Raw genomic sequence first — 18419 nt, 5'->3', positions numbered from 1 at the left:
TGGACCCGAGTTTCAGGCAGATATTTCCCTCAGAGATTATATGGACTTGAGGATGAGACATATGCCTAGAGCAGGAGGGAGGAATCAGAATTTTGAGCTAAGAAAAAAAGTTGGAAAACTTTCCTTGCCTTATTATGATGCTTCAGGGAAGATGACCGCACGAGCTTGGGTGCAGAAGGTAGATACATACTTGCAGCTAAATCCTATGCCTGAGGAGGAGGCTATCAAGTATGCGGCTATGCATTTGGACGGCGTTGCGCATGAATAGTGGCATCATGGCATGGTGACTTTGAGACATAATCAGATTACATCCTATGAGGAATTCACAGAAAGATTGATTGAGAGATTTGACACTAGGGATCCCGAGTTACATTTCAAGGAGCTAGCACAGTTAAAACAGTCAGGTTCTGTGGATGCTTACATCGCCGAGTTTCAGTGTTTGTCTGTACTTGTTACTGACATCTCTCCTAGGAGATTGGTGGTGTTATTTTGTGATGGGCTTGCTGATCCATTACGTGGTTGGGTGAAGGGACATGATCCACTCACCTTAGCAGAAGCAACTAAAAAGGCACGAGATTTAGCCCCTTCGGTATACAAAGGAAAATACCATTCAACATATTCTTCCTACCGCAAGGACAAAGACAAAAAACCATTTCAGAAAGAGTATAACAAACCCAAAGAAGGATCAAAAGGACTAGACAGTGAAACCTTGAATGAACTTCGAAAGAAGAAACTGTGCTTCCAGTGTAGAGAGCCTTGGGACTTATCTCATAAATGCCCTCTCAAGGCTAAGGCAAATCAAATGGAGTATTTTTCAGCAGAGGAGTCAGAGTCAGAGGGGGAGGATCAGCACTCCGACTCAGATGAGGGTAACACGATAGAGGAGAGCAGCATTCCTAAGGAGGATAGATCGTTGGCACGCTTGACAGGGGCCCAAAAGGCAATCACATTTAAAGTCGGGGGGACTATCCAGGGGCAGAAAGTGATATCTCTCATTGACACTGGGGCTACACATAACTTTATAGATACACAGTTGGTAGCCAGGAGAGGCTTACAGACAGAGGAGCATGATGGTTTTAGAGTCATGGTGGCTAATGGCCAAAAGCTATTATGTACTCAGAAGGTTTCAAATCTTCACATTAGATTTGGAGATGGCTATGAGTTGGAGGATGATTTCTATGTTGTGGACATGGGAGATTACGACGTCATCCTCGGTATGACATGGATGGCATCGCTGGTTGAGTTCACTTTCAACCTAGCGAAGTTGGAAATGAGGTTTCAGCATGAGGGTAGGACTGTTGTACTCAGGGGACTTTCAGATGGGAGTTGCAGGGTAGTCTCTTTGAGGAGAATGGAGAGACTTTTTCGGCATAATGACATAGAGTGGGCAACAGAGTGCTTAGTTATGTCATCTTCACCGGAGCCTCGAGTGAAGAGTCATCCATCAGATATACAGGAGATTCTTGACAGACATGCCAAGGTATTCAGTGATATTCCTCATGGGGTTCCTCCTGACAGGGGTGCAGAGCATGTTATTGAGCTCGAGGAGGGATCCAAACCAGTGATGATCACTCCTTATCGTCATCCTAAGAAACACAAAGATGAGATAGAGAAGGCAATTAAGGAGTTGTTGGAGATGGGGCACGTTAGGCCTAGCAAAAGCCCATTTGCTTCAGCAGTAGTTCTGGTGAAGAAGAAGGATGGGACAATGCGCATGTGCATCGATTACAGGGCACTGAATAAGAAAACAATTAAAAACAGGTATCCCATTTCTAGGATTGATGAGCTGATTGATGAATTGCATGGGGCATGCTTCTTCACCAAAATTGATTTGCGATCCGGATACCATCAGATCAGGATGAGAGCAAAGGACATTGAGAAAACAGCCTTCCGATGTCACTATGGCCACTTTGAGTTTATGGTTATGCCATTTGGACTAACCAATGCACCCGCTACATTTCAGAGTTGTATGAACCAGGTATTCAGGGAGCAGTTGAGGAGATTTGTCTTGATCTTCTTTGATGACATCTTGGTCTTCAGTAAGACCTGGGAGGAACATTCACAGCATTTGGAGGAGGTATTATCTATCCTAGAGAGAGAGTCTTTATATGCCAAGGAGTCTAAGTGTGAGTTTGGTATGACAGAATTACTATACCTTGGGCATATTATTAGTGCAGATGGAGTTCGAGTAGACCCTGAAAAGATTAGAGCTATAGTTGATTGGCCTACTCCTACGAACCTCACACAGCTTAAGGGATTCTTTGGTCTTTGCGGATTCTACAGAAGGTTTGTTAAGGGTTTTTCACAGACGGCAGCGCCTTTGACAGATCTCACCAAGAAGGGGGCCTTCGTGTGGACAGGGGCAGCACAGAGGTGTTTTGAGCATTTCAAGCAGGTAATGTCTTCATGTCCAGTTCTAGCTCTACCAGATTTCACGAAGCCTTTTGAGCTTCATTGTGATGCATCGGGTGATGGGATTGGAGCAGTATTGATGCAGGAGAAGCATCCCATTGCATCCGAGAGTAGAAAGCTCCGGGGAGTTGAAAGGAGTTATTTTGTCTATGACCGGGAGATGTTGGCCATAATGCATGCATTGGCTAAATTCCGATCATATTTGGTAGGTGGGCGTTTTGTGATCAAAACTGATCACAACAGTATTAAATACTTCATGAACCAGCGTGATCTTAATGACCGGCAACAGAAATGGGTTACTAAATTGCAGGCTTATGACTTTGACATAGAGTTTGTCAAAGGTAAGAAAAACGTGGTGGCTGATGCCTTATCTCGGAGACCTCACTTATGTGCTCTGGCAAAGATTTCAGGAGATTGGAGAGATCAGATTATAGCAGAGTATGTCGGAGATGCTTGGGCTTCTGGATTGATTTCAGGTATTATACAGGATGATCGCTATGAGGTGATAGATGGATTGATCAGAGTTCAGGACAGGGTTTATTTGATTCCGTCATCACATTTGAGAGAGGTGATACGGAAGGCATTTCATGATGCACCCACAGCTGGGCATCCGGGGATCTTCAAGACCTACAGGCAGATCCGAGAGCGGTTCTCATGGAGAGGGCTCAAGGATGATGTTCAGAGGTATGTCAGGGAGTGTGCGGTTTGTCAACAGAATAAGGGAGAGCACACATTTCCTGCAGGTTTATTACAGCCCTTGCCCATTCCTGATAGGAAATGGGAAAGTATTTCGATGGACTTCATCACTGGTTTACCACGAGTGCAGGGAAGGGATTGCATCTATGTGGTGGTGGACTGCTTGACGAAGTTCGCTCACTTCTTTGCTATTCCGTCCATTTACACAGCAGCACAGGTGGCAGATCTTTTCTTTAGAGAGATATTCAGGTTACATGGGTTGCCCAGATTCATTGTCAGTGATCGGGATAGTAAGTTTATGAGTGTTTTTTAGCAAGAGTTGTTTAGGTTGTGTGGTACAGATCTTACACCTAGCACTAGTTATCATCCGCAAACAGATGGGCAAACAGAGATTGTGAATAAATGGGTGGAAGGATATTTGAAGAACTATGTAACTGCACAACAAAAGGCTTGGGTCAGATGGTTGCATATGGGAGAGTATTGTTATAACACCACTTATCATATGTCCATCAGGATGACTCCTTTCATGGCACTCTATGGTTATGACGCACCTAGCTTCATGGATTTAGTTTTGGGGGACAGCAGAGTGCCCAAAGCCAAAAACTTATTGTAGGATAGTTAGGACATCTTGAAAGTGCTCAAGGAGAATATACAGCAGGCCCAGAATCAACAGAAATTGTACGCTAATCAGCACCGAATAGAGCGCAGTTTCGAGGTAGGGGATATGGTTTACTTGAGGCTACAACCATATAGACAGTCATCACTCAAGAAGAGCGGAGCTGAAAAATTGAAGCCTAGATTTTATGGTCCCTACAGGGTGATTCGCAGAGTGGGCGAAGTCGCCTATGAGCTTGAGCTTCCAGAGGGCAGTCGGGTGCACAATGTGTTTCATGTGTCTAGGCTTAAGAAAACCATTGGTCAGAGTGTAGTGCCTTCTGCAGATTTACCCCCTTTGGATGAGGAGGGGAAGCTTGTGTTAGTACCCGAAGCTATTCTGGATGTCAGGGAAAGGACACTCAGGAACAGAATCGTTAAGGAATACTTGGTGAAATGGAGAGACCTGCCAGGTGAGGATGCTACATGGGAGAATGAGCAGGTATTGCAACATTCAGGACCGAATTTGCTTGAGGACAAGCAATTTCAAGGGGGGTGGACTGTAATGTCCCCTTTTTAGCACAACATGATATGGGGTGTCGTTAGCCTATTCTGACACGGTCCCGAAGGCTAACAAGGACATTGGTGGGATCCTGAGGTGTTTTGGCCTAAGTGTTTTCAGTTTCAGGCCAATCGGTGCTGCTTTGACAGGGTTTCTAGACACTTACTATTTATAGTAAGTTAGTCTCCAAGCAGTGACTTGAAATTTTTAGTGTTTCCTTGGTTGGCATAATTATCAGTAAAAAATATTTGAAGGCGACAATGATTTAAAGGGATTATCAACAATGTTTTAATATTTAACGATAAAGTGTAAAGTTAAATTAAATATTTAACTTTATCGTTATATTATAAGGTTAGGAATATAAAGTAATGTTTAAAATATTAAAAGTTCCCTTTAATGTGTACATTGTGGGAAATAATATTTTATTCTAAAATGTATTATCCCACATTTAGGAAATGAAGTGTTTGCATCCAGGAAGAAGATATAAATGGAAGTTGAGAGCTCTCTTTTGGGATATGCTGGGATGAAATTAATGTTATGCTGTTGGATTTCGTAGAGATCTGATTATTGGGCTTGGAAGACGGAATCCCTCTTTGTTAGCATTCTCTTCGCTGTTGAAAGACACAGTCAGGAGGATTAATGGTGTTTTCATTCAAGAAACACATTGGGCTTCATTTGGTGCTCTTGCATGATGTTTTTACAGGGGTTTGAAAGTGCAGATTTGAAGATATTGATTTTGCTACAGTACCGCGTGAATAGTGTTTTGCTACAGTATCGCGTGAATAGTGTTTTGCTACAGTGCCGCGTGAATAGTAAAAATGCTACAGTGCCGTGAATAGTGCAGCTACAGTGTGTGAACAATGTTTTCAGCAAGTTCTATACTTGTGGAGTTCAGGTTTGAATTTGTTTATTATCATATGGTCTGTAATATTCTTCAGATCTGATTTGTATGTTTGGAGTTGGAATTAAATAAATACCATCAGCATTAATCTTCTTGTTTTTGGTATTTGATATGTCTGGTTGTTTTTATATTGAATAAACTTTGAAAGCTTTACAATAAATATCAGTTTATCCAATTGATCCTATTGCAAATCAAGAACCAAAAAAAATCCAGTAGTCAGCTTGCAAGCCAACTGTTTGACAAAATTACACTAAGTAAAAAGGACATAAATTTAGTACCGAACAGGGGGTGCCCATTTCACAAAGCTACTCAGGGCCTGCATTTAAGGAGCCATTAATTGGTGATGGTTAAATCTAAAAACGGCTTCACATGGCAATATTAGCAGTTGTTAATGGCTGCACACAAAAGGTTATCAAACTGAAGAATAATTCAAGTCACATACACTACATTCCTTAGAAATAATTGTTACTATCAAACTGATGAATAATTCAAGTTGCACACATAACATTCCTTAGATATGGTTGTTCCAGCAGATATGTCTGTGATGAGAAAAAAAAGGTAGCAATTCACAAGGATTTAGTCCAATCTTCTACAAACATTAAGGACAGTTTAGTTCACAGCCATCCCCAATTTGGCCCACCAAAGTGCACGGTTACAAAAGCTTTAGACAGCTATGAAGTCGCAACTTCTAAGACTATGGCTGATTTCTAAGTTTACCTTAAACAAAGCTAATGGCTCATTTCTACAAAAGACAGCCCATCTATTCTTGAAGTAGCTTGAGATTACAAATATAGAATTCAATCTTATAAACATATTGAACATATAAATATGAACAAATTCAACTTTGGTAAACATTAGCCACATGATAGCTTTTGATTGTTCTAATAAGGAGGTTGACAGGTTATGCACCTAGGCTCGTGTAATAATGATGAATATGGTTATGGAGTAGCTGACTTGGTTTCTGCATTAACCTTGGTTATCTATATGATATATGGCTCTAATGTGTAGTTTGTGAATTAAGTTATAGCGTTGAGTAAAGGTTGCTCAGATGTTTGGTTCCTTGCTTTCACAGTTATCTTAACCCAATAAAGACATGTAAAGAAAATTCTTTAAATCAGATAAAAGAGGTATTCCCCATTCTTCACCTTTCCCACCAAGGAGGTTACTCAAATTTCAGTTTCAATACAGCTGCTAAAAGCAATCCAGGAATAGGGAACTAGGAGGAGGAAGAGATGAGGGCATGGTACATGCTGAGTGCACCAAGGATATATGGTGGCACAAAGGACAGCTTCTAAAGCAAGAGGTTATTGAGTTATAGTGAGAATCCAAACAAGAATACTATTAACATAAACTAGAAAATTTGTGCACGCTCAAAGAATAGAGTAATGTGGCAAATAGAGCTCTTCTGTTAATCATAAATGGGAGGTGTACTGAATGTTACAAGTTAGAGAAATGCCATGTTCTCTAGCTTGATGAAATGCGGAGCTTCCTATGTATGTAGAATGTCTACTTGAACTGCTAATAGTCTAAGAGAGCCAAGAAAAAGCCTACAATATATATTTATGCAAGTACAAGAAGATTCACTCACAAAGACGGTCCATAACAATTTTGGATGGCAGTTTGTATTCCATTGTTCAAAGGATGCAGTAAGGGATGTCCCACGTGGGAGAATCTTCAGGCAGCCAATTGCATATGCATGCTGGGATGTTTAATGTGGTCTTCTGCTTAAGGAGCTAAGAAAGCACAATGAATCACTGGATCCAACAGTGGTGCAAAGCCTTAGCATGACTGCTCACTGCCATTCTTGTCTGTACTTGGATTAGGTGCCATTTAGAGTTCAAGATGGAAATATAAAGTGTCTAGAGTCCACAAACAGCGCAACCAACAATATAGTAGAGGTGGAAGAGTCATAAAAAGTCTCAAAGTGTCAATGTATGGTGGTTATAGACTTATCATAAACTTATTATCAAAGGCAATTGCAACCTTAATATAGATGCTATAAGGGAAGGTAACTGTGTGGAGTGGTTCTAACAGTCGGTTGATGATGCTTTGGCTCTTAAATCTAGCATTGAGACTTTTTTTTAATCATTGTTACAGGGAAGCAAATGCAAGAGTTGATTGTTGTGGAGTAATTCTGCACATTCATATGCATCTTTAATACCATAGGGGTCTGATGATACCATTCATGATATTTTTAAATTTTAATCCTTTGAATGTTGCTATTCATAAGGAATAATATAGCATGTTGCCATGAGAACACACGACATTGCTCTTGTTGGGAGATTAATAATTAACACTTAAGCTCATATGCACTCAATAAATCTTTATAACTGCTACTGTATCAATTACGACAGGATCAGGTGGTAGAAGCTGTGTCTCGCTGATGTAAAGCTAGCCCCCAACTTCCTACTCCATCAATTGAATTGCATTAAATCCTAGTTGCTGGTTCTGGTTCAGGAAAGGGTATGAGTTTGTGGGTATGCTAGTATGGCCAAAAAAGAAAGCTCTCTTGGGTATGGGTATGGCTGTACATATATATGAAAAATAACTATACAGAATTGAAAATACATTTGATATTTGCTACTATGATACTTGATAGTGATCACTGATAAACATCAATAATTCAATATTATATTATGTGTCAAATTATTACAAATTTGAATATGGTGAATAGTAACAGAAAATGCAAATTACAATAACAAAATATGCATCTTGCTCTATAGATCTAAATCATCGCTTAGTGCAACTTCATTTGAATCACAAACAACTATGGGGCCACTCCACTAGCTACATCACGTGTAGGAGCTCATCATCATCTAAAGTGACTCTAGCAATCTCTAAAACAAATACATCCAAGTTGACAGACTAAAGGGTTATATCACTATTCTTTGTGGCCCCTTGCTTATAGTCAACTTCCTTAAATGATAAGAGACAAATTTGCAACCAATTGGTTGCACTTAACAAAATAAATAAAGGAGTATGTGCTCCAATTCTACTTAGCCAAAGAACTCACACCCTGTTGAAATAAGAGAAAGTCAATACAACTTCAAAATAAAAAAAATGCAAAAGAATGATAAGAATGTTGAAAAATAAAAAATGCTTACCTATGACAGAATTTTGATTGCAAGAGGTTGGAGGAACACAGAACCTTGCCCATGGAGGTATCACCATCAATAAGTGTTCATCTTATACTTATCTGGAAAAATGTGAATAACTCAATTCTAACATTATCCACCACTTCTGGATCTAGACATCTTCTTCAAAATGCTTTCTTGTACCATTCAACAACTCCACTTTCTCTATATGATGCCATTCTCCTATGCAAAGAAAGTATTGTCATGGTATAATTTTTGGGAGACAATGCAAATGCAAGGATATGCAAGCATGTGGTCATCTTGTTCCAATGATCAACAACAATTTTGTCCACCCTTCAAAAAAATGTTTATATAGGGTCATTCTTCTTCTTTGCTATTATTATTCTTAATTTTTCTATCATGCTGTCTATGCCATCATAGATTTCTTCCAAACACAACTGATCTATATCAACAAACCTGATCAGATTCATGATGGACTCGGTGAAACTCAAGATGTAACCCACATAAGCCAACCAACCATCATTCAAGATGCCTCCATGCACTCCATTGGTTGCTTATGACCATGGCACTCAATGCCTCTCACACCTTCACAAGTCTTAAACTTGATTGTGTGATGCAAATCAAGTCTCAATAACCTAATGTAATAAATAAAAAGTTAATAACAAATTAAAATTTAAAAAATAAATGCCACAAAAATTAAATTTAAGATAAATATTGAGATTTCATAAATTTTACCTCCAACAACTCCAAATTGAAGGTCTTGAAGATGCCTTGTGACACATGATGGTTTGTCATGAACATTTCAATCTCCTCATCCTCAATGTATATTTCTTTCCCCACTAAGTGCCAATTTTTAGCATCAACAAGTTGAGGGAACAAATGGTACATAGCGTCACAAAAATGTGATTATGCATTTCCTCAACCAACCATTTTCTGTTATGACTTGAACAACATTCTTAGCACCCACCATCTCAATGGGCTCAATGAGGTTTTTGTAAATAAAGTTTGCATCCTTCACTTGCTTCTCACAATTAACTGCCTTCAAAAAATTACCCCTCTTGGGCCACTAAACTGACATTAATCAAAGGCTAATTTTTGCAATCTTTCCATCCATTAAAAGCAATGGTCACTCCTATTTCAACCCATGAATCCCTAATTGGCTTTCATGATATACACAAAAAGAAAATGTTTTGCCAATAAAGTTGTCTGTAGTGTACCGTACACGTACGGCATCACAACCTCCCCGTACGGTCAACAGCCTCCACCTCGTACGGACAACCCACTCCACTGTACGGTCAATTCAAGTTGTATCGTACGACCAACACCGTCCACTGTACGACCAATACACCGTACAACTGGCACAGTACGGTCCTCCCTTTCGTACGCCCAATGCAGCCTACACTATACGGCACTCCACCCGTACGCTCCTGCCTTCAATCAATTGACTCTCCTGTGCGAAATTAATAATCTTGGCCTCAGAAAGATGGTTCCCTAATATGTTGGACAATATGATTAGTTTAACACGATTTGGCACAAGAATGAACACACCAAACATGCAAGGAGAAATTCAGATGCAATAATGATAGAACTTCAGATTACAAAAATCCCGGACTGAGGGCAGAGTAGAGTAGGGTGAGGAGTTACTCCCACCGAAACTGCGGATGCCAAGTAGGGAGGATCTTCCACCTCCGAAATGGCTGACAACTCAACTCCAACTGGAATTCGCACATACAAAGAAAATACCAAACTCGCATACATATGACAATGACTAACTCGACCATTTATATGGCTTCGAAGAAACTTCCCGAAGGATTACAAAAACAGCCGACATGGCCAAAATGTTACTGCCAAAAGTAAAAAGGGCCTGAGATATAATAAATTTAACTTTCGGGGCCATACACACAATTATTAAATTATTTAATAGTGTCGGGGACATTTCAGTCCTCCTTGCCGGAGAATTGCTTGCCCTCAAGCAATTGCAGACTTGGATGCTCCAAAATCTACTTGCCTTCCCAGGTGGCATCCTCGATCGGCAGATCCTTCCATCGCACAAGGAACTCCTTGACTATGCGCTACCTCAGCTTCTTTTCCCTGACTTCGATGATCTCAGCCAGCTCCAGAATTAGTTTCCCTTCTTCGTCAATGGGTGGCAAATCCTTCGACACTGTGACACACTGCTCAACGGCCTTTTTGAGGCATGACACATGAAAAACATTGTGAATCTGACTCCCCTCACGAAGTTCCAATTTGTAGGCGACTTCACCCACTCTCCGAACCACTCTATAGGGTCCATAGAAACGCGGCTTCAACTTCTCCTTACCACATATCCTCAGGGAGGATTGTCTGTACAATTGAAGTCGGAGGTATACCAGATCACCAACCTCAAAACTCCGCTCAATCTGATGTCGATCCGCATACATCTTCTGCTAGTTTTGAGCCCTCTGCAGGTTATCCTTGAGAGATCTTAGGATGTCCAAACTCTCCTGTAACCAATCCTTGGCCCTTGGTGCGCGACTATCACCCAATGCCAGATCCACGAAAGACTAAGGTTCATAACCATACAGTGCTTTGAAAGGCGCCATACCTATCGACATGTGGTAGGTGGTGTTGTAGCAGTGTTCACCCAAATGTAACCAACGGACGCATGCCTTCTGTTGTGCTGAGACATAGTTCCTAAGATAACCCTCCAACCATTTGTTCAAGGTCTCTGTATGTCCATTCGTCTATGGATGGTAGCTTGTGCTTAGCGACAACTCGGCTCCTGCCAACCGAAATAACTCCATCCAAAAGGTGCTCAGGAAGCGGCTATCCCTGTCACTCACTATGTTCTGCAGAAGACCATGCAAGTGGAATAGCTCTCGGAAGAACAACTTGGCCACTTGAGATGCCTAGTATCTAGTGGAGATGGCAAAGAAATGGGCATAGTTGGTCAAACAATCTACCACGACGAAGATGCAATCCTTCCCTTGCACCTTGAGAAGCCCAATAATGAAATCCATTGAGATGCTATCCCACTTCTGGTCGGGAATTGGCAACAGCTGAAGTAGTCCGACAAGTAAGGAGTGATCAAATTTGTTCTGCTGGCAGGTGGAACATTCTCGCACGTACTGCTGGACGTCATTCTTAAAGCCCTTCCAAGAGAACCTTTCCTGGATCTCTGTAGGTCTTCAAGTATCCTGGGTGTCCGGCCAAGGGTGAGTCATGCATTTCTTTTTAAAAAAATTCCTTCATCTTGGACTCGAGCACCAAATAAATTATGTCCTTGTAGTAAATGATGTCGTCAACCACCTTGTATCTGTCATCCTGCACTCGACAATCCATCAGCTCCCACGCGAATGTATTCTTGGAATATTCCACCAATAGATCTTCCTTCCAATCCGCTGAAATCTAGGATAGAGAACATTTGGCAGGCCTTCTCGACAGAGCATCGGCCACCACATTATTCTTGCCTTTCACATACTCAATGTCAAAATCAAATGCCTGGATTTTGCTCACCCACTTCTATTGCCGTTCGTTCAGATCCCTCTACTCCAAGAAATATCGCAGACTGTTGTGGTCTATCCATACGAAAAAACCTTGCTCCGATGAGGTACTGTCGAAACTTCGTCAGTGCGTGCATGATGGCGAGCATCTCCTTGTCGTAGATAGAGTACAACCGCTCTACTCCCGAGAGCTTCCAGCTCTCAAACGCGATGGGGTGACGGTCTTGCATCAACACCGCTCCAATGCCTTCACTCGAGGCATCGCACTCCAAGATGAAAGGCCAAGTGAAGTCTGGTAGTGCCAAAACCGGACACGTACTCATAACTTCTTTCAATTTGTCGAAAGTGTGTTGGGCCTGCACATCCCAGTGGAAGGATCCTCTCTTCGTCAGATCTGTTAGGGGTGCACCAATCTGTGAAAATCCCTTCACGAACCTTCTATAATAACTGCACAACCCAAGAAATCCACGCAGCTCTGAGAGAGTCTTGGGAGGCGGCCAATCCAGAATGGCTTGAATTTTTTCTTGATGTACTTGAACCCCATGGGCACTGATGATGTGTCCCAGGTACAATATCTCCATCATTCCAAATTCGCATTTGGACCTCTTGGTAGACAACGATTGTGACTCCATGATTCCCAAAACTTCGTCCAAATGCCTCAGATGTTCCTCTCACGTTTTGATGTAGACGAGTATGTCGTCAAAGAACACCAACAGGAACTTGCGCAACTACTTGTTGAAGATGTGATTCATGCACGACTGGAAAGTGGCTGGAGCATTGGTTAATCCAAATGGCATGACCAAGAACTCATAGTGTCCATAATGGCAATGGAAGGGTGTCTTCTCCACATCTTGCTCCCTCATGCGGATCTGGTGGTAGCCGGAGTGGAGATCAATTTGGAGAAATAGACTGCACCATGTAGTTTGTCCAGTAGCTCATCGATCCTGGGGATGGGGTATCTATTCTTGATAGTCTTTTTGTTTAATGAACGGTAATCCATGCACATCCAGATGGATCTATCCTTCTTCTTTACTAGCACTACTGACGACGCGAAGGGACTAGAGTTGGGCCTAATCCATCCTTTGTCAAGGAGTTCCTGGATCGTTGTTAGGGGTAAATAACGTGTGTTAGTAAGAATAATAGTTACAAGTGTGTTATGTTGTGTTTATGTTTATGTTTGTCGCCGAGAGGTTCCTGTCGAGTAGTTGGGAGTTGGTGACGGTTGGCAACTTGACCAATCGTCGGGTCCTTATATTGTTTGGTTGGAACCTTGGCAGGGGAGATTATGTATGGACATTCTGGACACTTGAATAAAGATATAACTCTTCTGGTCTAACTAGTATCATTGTCACTTATGCTGTGGCATATGAATGTACTGGTACATGAATAATTGGTACGTGTGGAAAACATTGTGTTACCTATGAGTTTTACCAACCTTACATCAAGGACTAAACATTTTGGCGCCGTTGCTTGAACGAACCTGGAGATAACTATGGCAGCAGATGGAAGGAATTAATGGGCCGGCCATTTAACCAGCAATTAATTGTCGTGGACAGCGACACGCACGAAGAGAGTACTGCGGAAGAGGAACGAGAGGATCAGTTGACGGCAGATTTGGTGGAGTTGTGGGATGTGTCGGTCACGCAGTACGTGCAACGAGAGGCTCAGGAGAGAGCCGTCTCGGAAGGCACGGTACGTGGTGAACTCACCGTCAGCACCCCCATCTTTCACCTGCTCGGAAGTATTCCAAGGTTACTCGCCAGAAATCTAATTGCACTCCGAGACCGAAGGGAGGAGACGACAAAGGAAATTTGGCGGCAACTAGTCCTCCGACGGTACGAGGAGCGGAGTCGTAGGGAGGAAGAGGAGAGGGAAGCTAGTCGGCACTGTACCTCTGGCACTTGATGCCCCTACGACCAAACAAAGACAAACGTACCACTACCACCGAAGGAGTAAACGAGGGAACTATACGGAGATCTCTCTGCATAAAAGAACAGGCCGAAAGGAGGTGGCGGCTAAGGGAGATTGCCGACTCAAAGAGTCCGGAGAAACACAGCAGAAGTCGAAGTGTGAGTCAGATTTGTAGTCGGGAGAGACAAAAACCGTGTACGTGGAAGGAGTTGGCCGAGGTCGCTAGGAACTTGCCACTTCCAGACGTAGCGAAGGAAGATCTCGCCGACCAGGCCCCACACTTGACGTCAAGTGAAGAGGACTCCGAAGCCGAGTCGCAAAGCACCCTGTCGGAATATTCTGAACAAGGAGAGGAGGCGATACGAGACCTGCACGAGGAAATCACCACTATTTTTGAAGCAAGGTTATCTGGCATAAAAAATTTGTCCTTGTTAGAGGGCATCAAAATAGGAGGGTCAGATCCAGAAACCCCAGGAAGGAGGGACTATAGAAGTGAAGGTGACCAAAGCCCGGCTGATAGGGGCCCAACCAGACCAAGAGCATACGGTACCTCCCGGACACATAATACCTTCCCGGCATGTAGCCATTTCCAAGCACTGCATAAAACCATCCAGAAAAGAACAATGACACACACCCCGAAGAAGCAAAAACTCCCAAAATTCATGGGCAACGGGTCAAAGGACACCATACGACATTGCAAGACATGCGTGACCATCTGGGAAGCAAATGGCCAGGACAACCAGGACTACTGGTTGAAGGCATTCCCAGCCACTCTGCGAGGAATAGCCATTGACTAGTATACGGACCTCGATGCCCAGCATAAAACGTCCTGGAGAAATCTGAAGAAGGCCTTCGAGGAAGAGTTCAAACTCCTACGAGATGACAACGAGATTGTGGCAGAGATTTACAACACCAAAAAAGGAAAAAATGAAAGTGTACGTGCATATAACAGAAGGCTCAGGGAACTACTTAACAAAATGGAGAACCAGCCGACGGATGGCCTCAAGAAGCGATGGTTTGTAGAGGGATTGGTACCATCCCTGAAAAGGACGATGAAAGTGGTCCCTCCGCCATCGTACGATGAAGCATACAACCACGCGATGGATATTGAAAATGAAAACAAGACATCCCGAGGGAAGCGACAGGTGAGCGACGGTGACAGTACGGATGAAGACAGCGATGGGGGGGCGATGGGGGGTCCAAAACCGTACAAGCACTCCGGAAGGATATGATGAGGATGATGAAGGAATTAAAGGGGGACAAGGAAAGTGGCAGGGAAGGAAAAGAACTATGGTGCACTGACTGCAAGACTAAAGGACACAATAAAGGAAGTTGTCCTCGCAAAGTTTTCTATGACATCTGCCAGGTAATGGGACATTCCACTAAGGAATGCCCGTACAACTTGAAAGCATGGAGCACACAAGTGCTCTACGCCCAACCCAACCAAGCCACACCGCCGGCGACACCTCCGAAGCCAACAACAAAATCTAACGCCTCCCCTGGAGGGTACAGAAACAATCGGTGAGGTAACAATAGATCCAATAATAACACACCAAGGGGTAGAATTCAATACGACGCGAAAGGGCGACCCATGATTCAATGCAGGAAGTGCAACGAATGGGGTCACTTTGCCCAGGAATGCCAAAACGGGGGTGAGGTAGGAAGTTTGTTGTGCAGATTGTGTGGCCCAGGAAATCACGAGGACATAGATTGCCCAAAGCAAAAAGGGGTGAATATGTTGGATGTGGAAGGATCAGGAGAGGACGTTTTGGCAATCACAAGAGTGCAAAACAAGAAAGCCATGTATCTTGACCCTCGCACAGAAAAGGAAAGGCTTCAGGAAGCAAGGGCGGATATCGAGCGGGTGATGGTAGAAGAGCGGAGGGCCTTGCATCTGGCTGCCAGTACACCACTCCGGTCAGGACCAGAGAAAATTATCATTAAGCAGATGTTGCAAACCACAATACCCGTACGGATGTCCGACCTTCTACAGACCATGCCACAGTTGAGGATCGCTCTGACAAATGTAACCGACGACACTACCCTCGATCAGGAACACCAAACGATGATGGAACCATGTAGTACGGACCCGGTGAAGGGACCTGGTACGGATGCCATGAACCCTATGCTACTCACGATAGGGGTTGGACGGAAACCGGCAGTAGTAGAGATGGCTATAACGGGACAAAAGCTCACAAACACCATTGTGGATGGTGGGTCCGGAGTCAATGTACTACCGGAGGAAACTTGATGAAGCCTCAGCAACCCTACACTCTAGCCACCAACCTTCCACTTGGTCGGTGCGGATCAACACAATATCAAACCCCTCGATACCCTCATGGCACAAATGGTGGTAATCGGGATGCAGCAATTTCTTCTAGATTTCATAGTCATCCCACTGGAAAGAAAAGCATACGATGCCCTCCTGGGAAAGGGGTGGTTGATCATGGCCAGAGCTAATCATAACTGGAAAAAGAATATGCTCTCAATCGAGAGTGACAGTCATAAGTATGTAATCGATCTAAGGAACCAGTCCATTAGTGAAGAGCTCGCGTCATCCGATTCCAACTTAGAAGATTCAAATAGATGGGAGTGGGGTTCTGAAGGAGACAGAAGAGGGAAAGAGCCCGACGAGGAAGGAGTGTTGGAACTGGACGGATGTTTTGAGGATGGAACTAGTTCATTGGCCAGACTTTTTCATTGGCAAATGGAGGATTATGTATGAGGTCTTCCACCCGGAGTGTCACATGCTCCAAATATGCGAGATAGGAGAATCAAGTGGCGGGATGGAAGAACAATCCTTTCCCCTGGAGTACAGTAGATACTAAGAGGGAATGGCACGAATGGACGCCATTCGACACGTCAGCCCACCAGTTTGAACGAGATAAACCCATCAAGTACGAGGAAAGAGGTGTGGAGAAGGCACAGATGATACTTGTAGGGGATGACTAGAACCCCGTGCTGAAGGCAGTAGCCTTCAAGATATTCCTGGAATATAAAGACGTCTTTGCCTGGACTTACAAGGACTTGAAGGGGGTACCGCCGGAGCTATGCGTACATCGCATAACCCTCGTACCAGGAGCCCAACCGGTATGAAGCAGGTCGTACAAGATGAACAGAAACTACATAGCCAAAGTAAATGAGGAGATCAATAAAATGCTAGAAGAAAGGATCATATTCGAAGTGGAAACTAGTGACTGGGTTTCCCCAATAGTCATCTCCCTTAAGAAGGAAGCTAATCAGATAAGGATATGCGTAGATTTCAGGTACCTCAATGCAGTAACCATCAAAGACCCATTCCCAATCCCATTCACTGACAGCATCCTCGAAGAAGTCGTCAGGCATGAGATATACACATTCCTAGATGGATTCTCCGAGTACAACCAGATAAGTATTGCAGAAGAAGACAAGCTAAAGACCACATTCATGGTGGAGGAAGGGGTGAATGCCTATAATCGCATGCCCTTCGGACTATGCAATGCGCCTGCAACCTTCCAGAGAATAATTTTGCACATTTTTGACAAGATGTCCGTAGGGAACTTCAGGGCATTCCTCGATGACTAATCGATTTTTAGCGATCAAGACACCCATTTGAAGGCTCTGGGGGAGTGCATGGAAAGATGTTGGAAGGCTAGGTTAACCCTGAACCCAAGGAATTGCAGGTTTATGGTACCACAAGGGAAACTCCTGGGCCACATCGTTTGTAAGGAAGGTCTGAAGACAAACCCGGACAAGATAGGAGTAATTGTCAACATGGAGAGCCCAACAAACGTGACAGGGGTGAAATCATTCCTCGGCCATGTCGGCTACTACCGGAGATTCATCAAAGGCTTTGCGCAAGTGTCCTGGCCCTTAGGTAAGTTGACAAGGGAGAGTCGTTCGTGTGGGGTATGGAGCAGGAAGAAGTCTTCAAAGAATTGAAAGACCGGCTGGTGAGTGCACCGATATTGGTATACTCGGACTGGAACAAAGAATTTCATGTACACGTCGATGCCTCCAACTTTGCAATTGGTGCTACCCTCGCGCAGGTAGGGGCACAAGGATTGGACCATTCCGTCTTTTTCGCAATCCGACTCGTGTCAAGGGCCGAACGGAACTACAGCACAACGAAGCGAGAGGCACTAGGGATGGTGTACGTAGTACAGAAGTTCCGGCACTACTTGTTGGCTACACCATTCACATTTTATGTGGACCATCAAGCAATAATGTACTTGGTGAATAAACCAATCATCCAGGGTAGGGTAAGTCGGTGGCTTCTACTACAGGAATTCACCTTCACCATTATCGTACGGCCAGGAAAGTCCCATGTAATAGCCAATCAACTATCAAGGATCAGATCAGGGGAACCAGCCGAGGGAGTGAACGAAGACTTTCCAGATGCACACTTGTTCCAAATTGCAATACTACCAGCTTGGTATGAAAAGATAGGGCAGTACCTATCTACTGTGATAACCCTTACGGTATCACGAGATGTAAAATCATTGCGTGGATTAATTAAATAAGGCTATTGTAAATGAACAATTAAAATAATAATCTAAAGAAAATATATTTAATTTGTTTTAATAAAGGAAATGTTATATATTTGAAAGGAAAGATATTTAATATATTTTGATATGTAATATTTAATATATTTAAATGAAATGTTATTTAGTATTTTATATATTTAAATGAAATGTATTTAATATTTAATATATTAAAAGGGAAACAATATATAATATTTAATATATTTAATATATATATATATATATATATATTACAAACAAAAC

General features: G+C 42.9%; 1 long non-coding RNA gene across 1 annotated transcript; it reads right to left on the bottom strand.

Moving 5' to 3' along the window:
- Positions 1-7800: 7800 nt before the first annotated feature.
- Positions 7801-18159, bottom strand: LOC131875541 (uncharacterized). Its single transcript, XR_009372407.1, has 3 exons — positions 8996-18159; positions 8270-8895; positions 7801-8181 (listed from the first exon to the last, which is right to left on the bottom strand). It is a non-coding gene; the product is annotated as an uncharacterized LOC131875541 (long non-coding RNA).
- Positions 18160-18419: the final 260 nt, after the last annotated feature.

The sequence above is a fragment of the Cryptomeria japonica genome, chromosome 4 (assembly GCF_030272615.1).
Source record: "Cryptomeria japonica chromosome 4, Sugi_1.0, whole genome shotgun sequence".
In the NCBI taxonomy this organism is placed as follows: Eukaryota; Viridiplantae; Streptophyta; class Pinopsida; order Cupressales; family Cupressaceae; genus Cryptomeria; species Cryptomeria japonica.
This window is presented reverse-complemented; position numbering and strand designations above follow the sequence as displayed.